Raw genomic sequence first — 14,788 nt, forward strand, 5'->3', positions numbered from 1 at the left:
GAAGATTCTGTTTTTAATCCTAGGGGTTGTAGGAACATCTTGCCCAACGTTTGAAAGTAGAAATAAAGCAATCAATATTTCAATTCACCCTTATTACAAGAAGGCATGTAGTTAGCGCTTATTTCAATGGAGGTGGAAAGCTTGGCTTAATGTCAGTCCTCATATAACTCCACATAGCATTCTTCCAACAATTAGCATTTTGTATCGGCCTTACTTGGCTATTCAGCCCTTCTACGGACGGTCTCATGATAAATACAACAAATGGAAGTTGTTAACGACCTTGACTGGTTATACAGCCCTTGCACGGTCGGCCATGATAAATATATATGATCTATAAAATATATAAGTTTCTCACAGAAGGTAACGAAAGGAGGTAACCAAAGATTTTGCGACTATGCAAATATTAAACTTTACAATATAAATAAATATCTTTAACCAATGAATTCAAATAGAAAAAGCTATGCAATTAACAAATATATACTTATTAAGCTTCATGTAAATTATCTAACAATGAAATATATTAAATATGAAATTTGGTGTTTTACCAAGGGAGCTAATAATTAATTAACACACTGTCTGCCACACAGCATTTCGGGGACTCTCCCTCTTGTATCTTTCGTCCCTCTTTTAAAGCTGACTATGCGGGTGCTTTTCTTATTATTGGGGGCATTATGATGACCTATAGTTGTCAACTTCTGTGTCATTTAGTTTCTTGGCATTCATTATATATATTCTTTTGTGTATATAGCGATGTCGTTATTACGACATAGATATGTTGTTATAACGACATATTCACTGTGCTTAAACGGCTGTGGGTAACTTAAGTTACCCACAGCCCAAGATGGCGGACTCTAAACTCGTTGATATTTAATTCATACAAAATGTACCTTTTGCGACGTTTTTCATGCAGAATGTAAATATTTATAGGATTATTGAATAAAGAAATGACTAACAATTACCATAAATTTGTTAATATAGAGTTCACTAAAGCGCAAGGTCAACTTTAAAAAATGCATAAGATGTCCGTAACTTTTTGATCGAAACTAAGCAGACTGTCCGTAACTTTATTTTTAGATGTGGGTAACTTTTGATTTAAAATTTTAAGAATTATAATTTCAACAATTAGAAGACAATTAACATCATATTTGTAACCTTCGCGGCCGTTTATACTACTCATTCACCACCAAATGTGATTTTATTAACGCATCATACTTACACCACAGAAGTTTTATGTGGGTTTGTGGTACTCTATCCTGGTTATGGTTTGCATGAACTTTTATTTACTGATGTGCGTCTTATCGACGTTTTTCGCTTGTCAGACCAAGGCTTTTCCATACTCTTTAAAGTTTTGAGTTTAATTATATGTTTGCGGTTTACCTTCACCTCTGTTTCTTTCTATGTGTATTTTGATGAATACTCTTTGACGCGGCTCGGTATTTATACATCCCACCAGTTAGTTATAGTGTTATGATTTTTTGAATATGTTTCCTAGTATGTTTTTTTTTTCTCTCTTTGTATGTTATCAAGGGTTGTTGGACTATTAAATTACCCTGTTGTCCTACGTAGTTAATTATATTTTTATATACTACATGTATGTCGAATTGTTACACTATGTTGACTGCTCTTTTTCTTTTATTGTCACTGACTTTTACCTATTATGTCTTTTAGTTTTATTCAGTTTAATGAGATTTAATGAAACTTCACTTGCATACAAATGAAATATGCAGCTAGCTGTAAAACTTAAGGTTTATTCATTTATACAAAATGTCCTTTTTTTAAGTTTTCCCATTTACTGTAAATCTTGGCCAGGGTGCCGAAATATCACCGTGCGCAACGTCCCAGTGTGTCCAGATTGACACCCCTTTTATTTTACTGTCAATGCTGATGGGATTTGTTTTTGTGGGGATGAGAGAAAAGTGTTTTTGGCTTTTTCAAAAAGACGGAAAAAGTTTGTGCACTTAAGTCTCGTATAGTCTATCCACTGCATGCCTGTGCAATTTGGGTTCCCCTCCAAAATCCCGGATTCACGCTACCCTTGTCGTTGCTGGCAGAAAATCAGTAAGTGTATACATGCTACATGTATGTGTAAAAAATATTTGTGAAGTCTACTTGTTCAAAAATAAAAATGAACAATGATGTTTCAACAGTTTATCTGCTATGATCGGAAACAACCCTCCGAACTAGGCGATTCGGGTACCCCGACGTTATACAAAATGAGACCCTAGTTTTGCGGATTTATCGTGATTTTTTTCATATTTTTCCCAATTTTGTCTTCCATCGACACAATGAATTATATCATACTAGACATCTACTTCGTTTTGTGAATATGTATTCGATGCAATCTCTATCATCAGTTTAAACATTACATCCGCGTATGTCGATTCTTTGAAAGTTACGGACATCTCTATTGGTATGATGAAAAAAGTTACGGACAAGTTGTTTTGAAGTTACGGACAGCCTAAGTGTTTTTTAAAATCGTGCTTTGATTGTTTATTTTGTAGAATTTAATCACCTTTCCAGTTTAGGGGTTTCCCTAAACGATTAATACAACTTTTAAATTCAGTTGTTTAATTGATGCATTCGTGGTATTGTTATTCTGTAGAAGAAAAGTATCTAACCGACGCAAGGCGGCTCCATCTTGGGCTGTGGGTAACTTAAGTTACCCACAGCCGTTTAAGCACAGTGATAGTGATGTCGTTATTACAACATGTTATGTCGAAATTACGACATAGCGATGTCGTTATAACGACATGTTATGTCGAAATTATGACATGCTATGTCGTAATTACGACATACATTTTTTTTAATGGCCCTTATCGGCTTCCGTACAAAATGATAACTTGTACACAACATATATATATATATATATATAATTTAAAAGTAAAAAACACAAAAAAAATCACATCATAAATCGAACATTGTTTCTGTTAGCGCCAGATCTTAAATTCTGCTAAAGGGTTTTTACCTATTCTTCACAAATCAGAGAAAATGAAAGATCTTGTCGACAAATCACAGCTTATTGGGAGCCGTCGACAAGCACCAAATCTGAAGAAACTTCTCACACGAGCACAATTCAGTACACAGAAGGTAGCAGAAATACAAAAATGCGGGGATCCCAGATGTGGAACGTGCGAAATGCTAGAAGTGGGACAAAGTAAAACTCTGAAATCCGGCACAGTAATCAAACCGAATAAAAGCATGAACTGCAAATCGGAAAATGTCATTTATTGTGCAACCTGTCCCACTTGTAATAAAAACTACATAGGTCAAACAAATAGACTAATTGATAGAGTGAGAGTTCATAAACAGCAGATAAAAGACCCGTCAATTCGAAATTCTCCCTGTTCTGAACACTTTGACCGATGTGGAAAGGGAAAATTTAAAATATATCCCTTTTTTAAGATGTGGACCGAAGATAAAATTCCGCGTGAAGCCAAGGAACAATATTTTATTGAACTTTATAAGCCCACACTAAATAGGAAGTGAAATTCGATCCGTTAATAAAATTCCGTAAGATATATACAATTACCGCATGACGTTACTATAACGTAACGTCACAAGTCGTTACTATAACGTAACGTCACAAGTCGTTACTATTAACGATAACAATTCTGTCTGATGAACCGCTGGAGATGCGGTGAAAGCGCTAACAGAAACAATGTTCGATTTATGATGTGATTTTTTGTGTTTTTTACTTTTAAATTATATTTTCTGTACCAAGGACTTTTTATTTATCAAAATATATATATATATATATATATATATATATATATATACAACTCGTCTTTATGAGTCTAAAAGATTGTGTAACAACTTTTCCTGTTTGTGTAGTATTGTCAATTTTGATGATCCAATACCTATTAAGTTTACTGGTTGGTAGATTCTTATAGACTCTATATATATATATATACAAGTCTAAATTGAAAACTACGTTCAAACCTAAAATTGCGTTGGATATAAACCGCAATTTTTATACGTGTGCATGTAAAACAAATTTCGTTGTAGAAGGGTCTTAATACAGCACAAACAACATTTTCCAAAAGACCAAAAAAGTGAAAAAGTATATTTTAACAAAACGCATTTGACTAACAGGTCGAACAAATGATGTTCTTAAACCCTGCTGACTGCCATTGGCGATTGCCAAATAAATTGATCACAAGATGTAACAAAATGGATCTTAATATGAATTTTATACTAAACAGAAAAACATTAAATTTGCAGCAAAGATGTTTATGAGGAGGACAGATTGAAATTGACACTCCGTAAATTTTATGGACACCATCACGATTATATACTAAATTTAGTCTTGGTATCTATAAATTGACATTTCGAAACTATTAATGTATTCTGATCAGCTTATGGACTAATGAGATTAGGTGAACGACTGACGATGTTCAACAGCTTTTAATGAGCAGACATTTTGGCGCTGTATCTTCAGACCACGATATTCAACAGCTTCTAATCAGCAGAAATTTTTGCGCTGTAACTTCAGACCACGATATTCAACAGCTTTTAATCAGCAGACATTTTGACGCTGTATCTTCAGACCACGATATTCAACAGCTTTTAATCAGCAGACATTTTGACGCTGTATCTTCAGACCACGATATTCAACAGCTTTTAATCAGCAGACATTTTGACGCTGTAATTTCAGACCACGATATTCAACAGCTTCTAATCAGCAGACATTTTGCCGCTGTAACTCTGGCGTATATACTAAATTTAGTCCTGGTATCTATGATGAGTTTATTTACAACCACTGGGTCGATGCCACTGCTGGTGGAGATTTATTTCCCCGAGGGTATCACAACTTATAAATTTACTGTTTAGGCCAACTAAAATTAATTAGTAGATTTTCATCCAAATTTTTGAAAAAAATGGGGCGGGTGGGAGGATTTTATTTTTTAAATTTTATTTCATATGAAACCCTCGTCACGAGTTCTTCATACTGCGGGGTATATGCTTGTGGAAAACAAGCTTGTATAATGTATAGACATGATGTATAAGGAATGCTACATTATTTTTTAAACTCTTAAATAAAAATCCCTGATCGGCAACCACTGTTATACATGTAATTGCCGCTTTAGAAACCTATTTATAGTATACATCAAAAAGAAGAGAAATGCTCTCTTCAGTTGGACTATACCTACACCAAATTTATTTTGCTTTCTAAGCAATGGTTTGTAGTCCCCATTAAATCAAAAAAATGTATTGGTACAATTGTATGCAACACAAGTATTATGAGTACAGAATAAAATGTAAACTCAGTGTTGAAAGTAATTATGATGTAAAACATGAACTAAACCAAAAAGTAGTTGTTTAATGACTAAATTGAGGGTATTGGGACAGTTACAGAGGGTGTGTGCTGTTTGTCAACAAAAACAACAGCCATGGGTAAATATAAGGGCTTGTTATAATTAAAATGCGTGTTTGTCGACTTTTTTTCTCAATATACGGTCATAAATCAAACAAGTTCGTGCTTGTGTCAATTTCTTTAATCCATGTTTTAATCTTTAATGTTTTTTGTACCAATTTGTTCTACGATTCTTGCGCTTTGGATATCATTCACAGTCCAAATTTCCTGACACAAAGTCATTGTATAAATAAAGAAAAAAACACGGTTTTCGATTCACTTGTGACTACCGCAATTTGCGTTCAAGGACAAGGCGTTTTACTCGTAACTCGAATATTTCATGCCCTTCTCGTTATCAATCTCTATTCTGGGTAGATGATGTTGTCATCATAGAGCAGCAGAATATGTCGACTTAATCATTTTCGTTAGATTACTCGAAGAAATACAAAAACGAAATTGAAACGTAAATAGGAAGTTTTGAAATAAATGAAATTATCGATGGTTCCCGGTAACGGACATTAACAAAATCCGGAAATCGTATTTTTGTTAAATAAAAAAAATCGGGGCGGGACGATTTCAGAGGGGCGGGCGGGGATGAAAATCTAGCAATTAATTTTAATTGGCCTTACAAATGTTTGAATTATTTGAAATACTAAGGCTTTTCTACCTCAGGCATAGATTACCTTAGCTGTATTTGGCAAAACTTTTAGGAATTTTGTTCCTCAATGCTCTTCAACTTCGTACTTTATTTGGACTTTTTAACTAGTCCTGGTATCTATGATGAGTTTACTTTAACTACTGTTATCTGCTTGTCTTTGTTTGTCATATAGTGTATATATTTTCGTTTGCCATAGCATGTATATGCTTCTTGCAAATACAAGTATTCATTCATTCATTCATTCATTCATTCATTCATTCATTCATTCATAAGACAAATTGATTTGTATCTAAATGTAGGTCTGATAATGTATTTATGTAAAAGTTTATCTGGTGAAGAACCAGAAACTATATCTTTATCATTTTATTTCATAAATAACATATAACATTTACCCTTCCGGAGCATCTGAGATCACCCCCAGTTTTTGGTGGGGTTCGTGTTTCTTAGTCTTTAGTTTTCTATGTTGTGTCTTTTGTAATATTATTTGTCTGTTTGTCTTTATTCTTTATCCATGGCGTTGTCAATTTATTTTCGATTTATGAGTTTGACTGTCCCTCTGGTACCTTTTCGTCTCTCTTTTACATCTGGTCGAATACGCTGAGAATCATCTTTGTTTTGCATTCCGCTAAAAATGAAGGTTATGTTCCTTTCATTTGTCTTTTGTTGTTATTTGTTTTAGACAACGTTCAGTTTTAAGACAGAAGAGATTGGTTGACCTAGAGTTATTTGTAAACAAGAATGTGTCCTTAGTACACGGATGCCACATCTGCACTATCATTTTCTATGTTGAGTGGACCATGAAAATGGGGTAAAAACTCTAATTTGGCAATAAAATTAGAAAGATGATATTATAGGAAACATGTGTACTAAATGTCAAGTTGACTGGACTTCAACTTCATTAACAATTACATCGAACAAAAACTTAAACCTGAAGCGGGACAGACGGATGAATGAACCAACGAACGGACGAACGGACAAATGAACGGACGCACAGACCAGAAAACATAATGCCCATGAATGGGACATACAAAATAAGCGGAAGGACATTGTGATATGATATATTTCATGTGTGATGTCAAGTTGCCCTGGTAAACGCTTTAGTTGTGAATCGTGTATTTTCTTCTATGAAACTATTCAACAACTGAGTGTCTGCTCTTTGCACTAATACTGGGTGTACGTACAATCATTCCCGTTTTATTCAACTACTGACTGTCTGTACTTTGCACTAATACTGGGTGTACGTACAATCATTCCCATTTTATTCAACTACTGACTGTCTGTACGTTGCACTAATACTGGGTGTAGGTACAATCATTCCCGTTTTATTCAACTACTGACTGTCTGTATTTTGCACTAATACTGGGTGTACATACAATCATTCCCGTTTTATACAACTACTGACTGTCTGTACTTTGCACTAATACTGTGTGTGCGTACAATCTTTCCAGTTTTATTTAACATCTGATTACGAGTTATCTCCCCAAACTAAGTAACCGACCAAATAAAGCGATATTTAAGTGAACAGTTAACACTAATGTCTGCTGATTAGAAGCTGTTGAATAACGTGGTCTGAAGTTACAGCGTCAAAATGTCTGCTGATTAGAAGATGCACAATATTTTCTAGGTATTGGTCGATATAAGTACTGTTAGTTTAACTGTTTTTCGATTTTATTTCCCTTTTAACCCGTAAAAGAGCAGCTATTTTGTGAATTTGAGTATAATTTCTAAGCGCTCAGAAAAAATATTCGAATTAGCTCTCGCCTCGATATAGCCTTTTTGTGCCAATGTGGCGCAAAGCAAACAACAATCAATCAGTCTAAGCGCTCAAAGAGTTTTGTTTTATTTATCCTTGTCCGTTAAGATAACAGTTAAATGCACCTGCTCAATGCGGGATTCGAACTCAGAACCTCAAAGACAGAACAAAACTGAGAAAAAAACGTTATAAATTTCATGTTCATTTCTTACTGAAACAAATCAATACTTTACTTTAAATTCACGAACACATTTTTGTACTGTCTAATTTCATTCCAATACTTGCTATTTGAGACACAAAGTATGTAAAAATTAAGTGCTAAGGTGTATGACAAATATTTGCAAGTAATATAATTCTGTAAAAACAACGAATACCAACGGGTAATTATTGAGTCATCGGGCCAAATGACTAATCACCCTTCTTATATAGATATAGGAAGATGTGGTGTGAGTGCCAATGAAACAACTCTCCATCCAATAGATATAGGAAGATGTGATGTGAGTGCCAATGAGACAACTCTCCATCGAAATAATAATTATAAAAGTAAACCATTATAGCACAATGTACGGCCTTCAACACGGAGCCTTGTCTCACACCGAACAAAAAGCTATAAAGGGCCCCAAAATTCCTAGTGTAAAACCTTTCAAAAGGGAAAACCAACGTACTAATCTATATAAAAAAAAACGAAAAACGAGAAACACGTATAAATGACATAAACAAACGACAACTACTGTATATCAGATTCCTGACTTAGGACATGTGCAAACAATTGCTGCGGGATTAGACGTTTTAATTTTCTTAGTATATTTAATGTTTTAGTTTCTATCCCCCGGCCTGTCATAAAGGATCCTTCTAATCCTGTGTCGCAAAGGGGAGCGTTGGCAAGGCGACGTGAAAATGCGGAAACTGTATCAAAATTTGGATTTGCAGCTGATTTGGTTGAAACTGCTACAGTTCTGTATGCAGAAAGGTAAGCTTAGCTTTTTGTTTTATGAACTTATTATGATAAAGGTCGATCGCCTTTCCTCGTGTGACTGCATTTCTGCCAGATATTCGGATTCAAATTGATTTATCCATGCAGTGCCATTATAACATTTGGTCCACCGAACCCTACTTTTCTTTTCATATTATTACCATATGTAGTTTTTAAAACCATTTTCAAAAATCTATTGAAAACTTTATATTGTTTTCATAGTGTTTGAAAGAAAAAAGGTGTCAATGATAAATGTAAGGATAAATCAAGAATGAATCAGTAGCGAGCATCCGTATTTTATTTTTGAAAGGGGCAAATGGAGCAGACACAATTTTTTATTCAATTTATTAACGTCTTCTCAAAAACATGTGTGAATGTAAACATGCGTGAACATTTCATTTATATTACTTTAGCTATTTTCATTTTCCTTAAGCATGAACACATACATTACAAATACATTTAAAGAATTGAATCAGTGGATCTTTATCCCGTTAAACTAATGAAGTGTGTTAAATTGTAGAAAAAGTAAAAACAAAAACACTTCGAGCTATGTAATATAAAAAATACATATGCTTCTGTACAAAACAAGTCGTGTGATTGTATTACTTTGAATAATCTCGTCATTGTATGGTATGATACATATTAAGCTCTTTATTCACACCATATAGGCGGTTTCCGCCAAGAAATGTGCCTTTGGGTTCTCTTTGAACTATCACCATATAAAACACCAAAATTTCAACAGTACATTCAGTTTGGTATGTTTATTTTGTCGTCTCAGTTGATGTACTTTCTAATAACATAATGTATATTACAGAATGAATAGTGTATACTTTTCATGTAATTTTACATAAAAATGATAATTCAATGTACAAGTATATTGATGCATTGTCTGAATGTTCAATAGCGTATCCAAGATTCCTATTTTAGCTAAAAGTATAAAATATTGTTATAACAAATGCAAAACTATAAGATGCATCCTTCCTTTTCAAAATCATTATTTGTTCATATAAAACTACTGGCATGATTCTTATCATTCCTATATGCTGTTGTGATCCGAGCATATAATTAATAATACAAGAACAATATATAATATGAAACTCACCATGGTTTATTCAGGTGATACAGCAATTAATACACGAAATATAGTTATAATATAAACAATAAATGTCAATATACGATCAATGCATGTGGTTATAGGTGAAGAGTTCGAATCCTGCGTTCTGTGTACTACGTCATGGATTGATGTTATGGTACATATAAAACATGAACTGGTTCAGTACTATATATTGGTGTTCAGCACCACAATGCTTTACATGAAATGAATATACATAGTCAGTAATGTTTGAAAGTGTACTGTGGCTGCGCATTCATAATCTGTAAGACGGTACTTTGCAGTCACTGGTTTGTGTGTTATGACTTGCAGTTTGTGCTTCGTTCATACATATTTGTTTTGTTTTTTATTGATTAAGATTATAACACTATATTGACTGCTGTACCCCTATTTTTGACATTTTTACCCATCAATTATATTTGTTTTGTTCACGCATCGTTGTCAATATAATGGAATTTGATGCAACTGTCATACAAGTGTGAGGTTAAGCTAGCTATAAAACCAGGTTCAATCCACCATGTTCCACATAAGAAAAATGATTTTACCAAGTAAGGAATATAACAGTTGATATCCATTTGTTTGATGTGTTTGAGGTTTTGATTTTGCCATCTGATTATGACTTACATCTAGAAATTGACAATGGTTAAAAACAAAACTTGCCGACAAAATAGATGATTTCAGCTTCCCAATTGTGACCTTTTCATTTTTCGAAATGGTGAAGTTAAAATCATCACTTCGTAAACGTTAGGGACGCCATTACGATTTGGTTGTTCGTAATGGAATATCCGGTTCACAGATTATATCGTATATGTTCATACGACAATTCCGTTCCCTTTTCATTAATGTGACCTACTGAATTAGACTATTTACCGGCTTTGTAATGAGAAACATGACCGGTGTCAGACGTTGGGCAGGATTCGCTTACCCATCCGGAGTACCCAAGAACAATCCTATTTTTTGTTTGGGATGGTGTTGCTGTTGTACCCCTATTTGTGACATTTTTACCTATTGTGTCTGTTTGTTTTGTTCACACATAGATATGTGAACAAAACAAACAGACACAAGAGGTAACAATATAATGAAATTTAATTCGACTGTCATTCAAGTGAGAGGATTAGCTAGCTTTAAACCAGGTTTAATCCACCATTTCCTATATAAGAAAATGTCTGTACCAAGCGAGGGATATGACAGTTCGTTTCATGTGTTTGAACTTTTGATTTTGCCATTTGATATAGGACTTTCCTTTTTGAATTTTCCTTGAAGTTAAGTATTTTTGTGATTTAACTTTGTACGACCTTGGCTATAGTATTTTTATTTATCATTGCATGATATAATTTGTGTCTATTAACCTTAGCAATATATCCTTACCCCGCCAAATTTGAGGAAACTATGTACAGCTATTAGTCGATATATATCCTTGTCTCCTTGTCTAACAGGTTGTGTTCTTCTCATATAGTTTATGATTGTATGATACTAAACCCCTAACGGGAAGGAATGTGTTTGATATTCATGTGATAAAGACATGATCTTTTAAGCAGTTTAATTGATTTTTAATTTGTGTTTCTTTTATATATTTCGGAGTTGATTATGACGTTCATTATCATTGAACTAGTAAATATTTGTGTTTAGGAGCCAGCTAAAGAGCGCCTCCTTGTGCGGAATTTTCTTGCTGTATTGAAGACCCATTAGTGGCCTTCGGCTGTTCTTCGCTTTTTTGTCGGGTTGTTGTCTTTTTGACACATTTTCCATTCCAATTCTCAATTTTATTTTACTTTGTCTGTACTTTGACAGTCGACTATTCCTGTAAATTGTTAGTCATTCTCCTACAAAATATCACCAAAGCCTGATGAGCACAAATGGTTTTATTGGGATTGCTTTGTTTAGTATCTCCTTTTAAATATTTTTTGCTTCTTCCAGGGGTCGAATTTAAGCTTTTTTGTGTACTGGCCAGCCGGACCAGTGGACAGAAAATCTACTGGTCCGGCTCGAAATCTACTGGTCCTGCACAAATGAAATTCATTTGACAAACACTAATATAAATGAGAGATGTTTACGTTTATTTTCATGATTTTCCCTTACTTTGTTTCCTCTCCTCATTCTCGTAGTTTTTTAGTGCTGTTCTGATTGTTCATTAGCAAGTACAGAATCTAACTTAAAATTTGAAGATCTCGTTACAAAAATACATTTCTTATCTAGGTCTGTCACTGCAAATTGTTCACATGATATACATAATACATCTTCGTTACATTTGTTGTTTTTATAGTGATTAAGATGATAATATAATGTAGACTGCTGTACCCCTATTTTTGACATTTTTACCTATTGTGTCTGTTTGTTTTGTTCACGCATCGTTGACAATATAATGGAATTTGATGCGACTGTCATACAAGTATGAGGTTTAGCTAGCTTTAAAACCAGGTCAGGAATATGACAGTTGTTATCCATTCGTTTGATGTGTTTGAACTTTTGATTTTGCTATTTGATTTGGGACTTTCCTTTTTGAAGTTCCGTCGGAGTTCAGTATTTTTGTGATTTTACTTTTTACTACTTATCGAGTTTTTGTATTAGGGTGTAGAGTAAAATTGAAAACGTAAAGTTCCTAATCGAAAGGCAAATGTAAAGCTAAAACATATCAAACGAAGGGATACAACTGTCCTATACTAACTTGGTACTGACATTTTTTTATGGATAAAATGATGTTTTTAACCTGGTTTTATAGCTAGCTAAACCTCTCATATGATTGACGGTCGAATACAATTCGATTATATAGAAAACAAATAGACATGTCATTAATAGAGGTACAGCAGTCAATATTGGGTTATAGTCTTAATCACCATTAAAACAAAGAAGTATATAAACAACGGAAAACAAAATGGCATATAGACAAAGCACACAAGGAAGAGCGAAAGGCAAGAATACAGAAATTACCATAGCACAATAACACAATAACATATTGACATGTTGTATAAGTAACGACCCACTTTAAATGATCATTTACCAAAAATAACTGTAAAAGTAATAATTTACAAAGACAACGCTACAACACGTTTTTAAGGTGATAAACAACGTCAGTAACTAGAATCTATACTTGAAAGTCATAACATCGTGTATTATCTATGAAGTTCATACGAAATATGAGGCTCCCGCAGAGTCAAAAACGTCCTGCGACCTCTGGGCTTTTAAGAGGCGACTTCCGACCTGAGGGCCTTCTAAAAAAAGACCTGCGACCTGTAAAATTTGGGAAAAAAACGACCTCCGACCGACTTCCGTCCTTTGTGTTGGGAAAAACGACCTGCGACCTGTACATTTCCCTTAGAAACGACCTCTCGACGAATTTAAAAGCGACTTTGCGACCTGAGGTGGGGTACCCTGTGGGTTGCCTCAAATATTTATCAACAAGGTTTTGGTCCTTGATGATCTTATTTTAGAAACAAGTTAGCAAGGTAACAGCTCGGACAAATAATACTAGTATTTGAAAATTATTATATTGAGTTTTTATAAGTAAATGGTAATATTTTTTCTTATTTTAGGCATGGTGGAATGTTACCAAATGCAGAGGCATTCAGGGCGGCTATTGCACCATATTGTCCGACGAAAATAGTGATGTGTGAAAACAATTGTAGATATCGGTCAGCAGATGGGTCATGTAACAATCGAAAACACCCAAAATGGGGAAGCTCACTATCACCACAAACTAGGTTTCTGCCACCTGATTATGGAGATCGTATGTTATGATACCTTTTTACCATGCTCTTTGGTCGGATTGTTGTCTCTTTGACATATTCCCCATTTCCATTCTGAATTGTATATTACTAATTGTGAATTGATTTCATGGCGATTGTGTGACGATTGATTTATTGCTGTTTAACTCCACTTTCAGTCCTACTGACTATTTTGTGGCGGTTAGTATTTATATGTGGAGGAAGCCAGAGTCCCTCGAGAGAATCTCCGATCTTTGGGAGGAAAACTAACAATCCTAATCATTGAACAGTTAAAAAGTAAACAAACTATAAAAATACTGAACTCAGAGGAAAATTAAAAAAAAGTTCCTAAGGGTAAAATCAAAAGCTCAAACACATCAAACGAATGGAAATGATATTAAGGTGGAATCCTCAAATGGTCAGGATTTAACAGAAACGTGATATTTGGGAGGAGTTACATTAGAATTATGATTTCCACCTTATGACATATATTGTATAACAGATACCAGAGCCATTCTATAGTATGCATTGCTCTTCTTTTACAGAATTTAATATTGGTATAACACCACGTTGTAAAAGTGTAACGGGTCACAAACTGCCTAGTCCGAGAGAGATAAGTAATAGTGTACACGACGATGGGATGACAGCTCCTAGGGATCATATTTATAATATTAACTTGATACATTTTGGTTTACTAGTCGCTTTTGATGTCATATCAACACCATTACTTCAAGGTAGGACCAGGTCATTTAGACATCACAAAAGAAGGTGCCTGTGAATTCGCCAATAAAAAAAATATCATAATAGATATAAGAAAATGTGGTATGAGTGCCAATGAGACAACTATCTATCCAAGTTACAGTTTGTAAAGTAAACCATTATAGGGCAACACAGAGCCTAGACTTACAACGAACAGCAAGCTATAAAGAGCCCCAAAAATTACTAGAGTAAAACAATTCAAACGTGAAAACCGACGATTTAATCTATTAGAAAAAGAGAAACGGGAAACACTTATGACCACATAAAAACATACTGCACATCAGATTCCTAACTTATATATCTACCAAATCATTTCCTGTAGATGTTAGGACATCGGTTTGAATAATTTGAATGTTGTCTGATATGTTATCATTAGAAATTAAGCGCAAACAGCAAAACTGCCAAAATAGTAACATTTCTTGCCATTTTCATTTGGAAATAAGCAATATCATTGCATAAAAATGTAAATGTTATATTTAT

The sequence above is a fragment of the Mytilus galloprovincialis genome, chromosome 11 (genome assembly GCF_965363235.1).
Source record: "Mytilus galloprovincialis chromosome 11, xbMytGall1.hap1.1, whole genome shotgun sequence".
Classification (NCBI taxonomy): domain Eukaryota; kingdom Metazoa; phylum Mollusca; class Bivalvia; order Mytilida; family Mytilidae; genus Mytilus; species Mytilus galloprovincialis.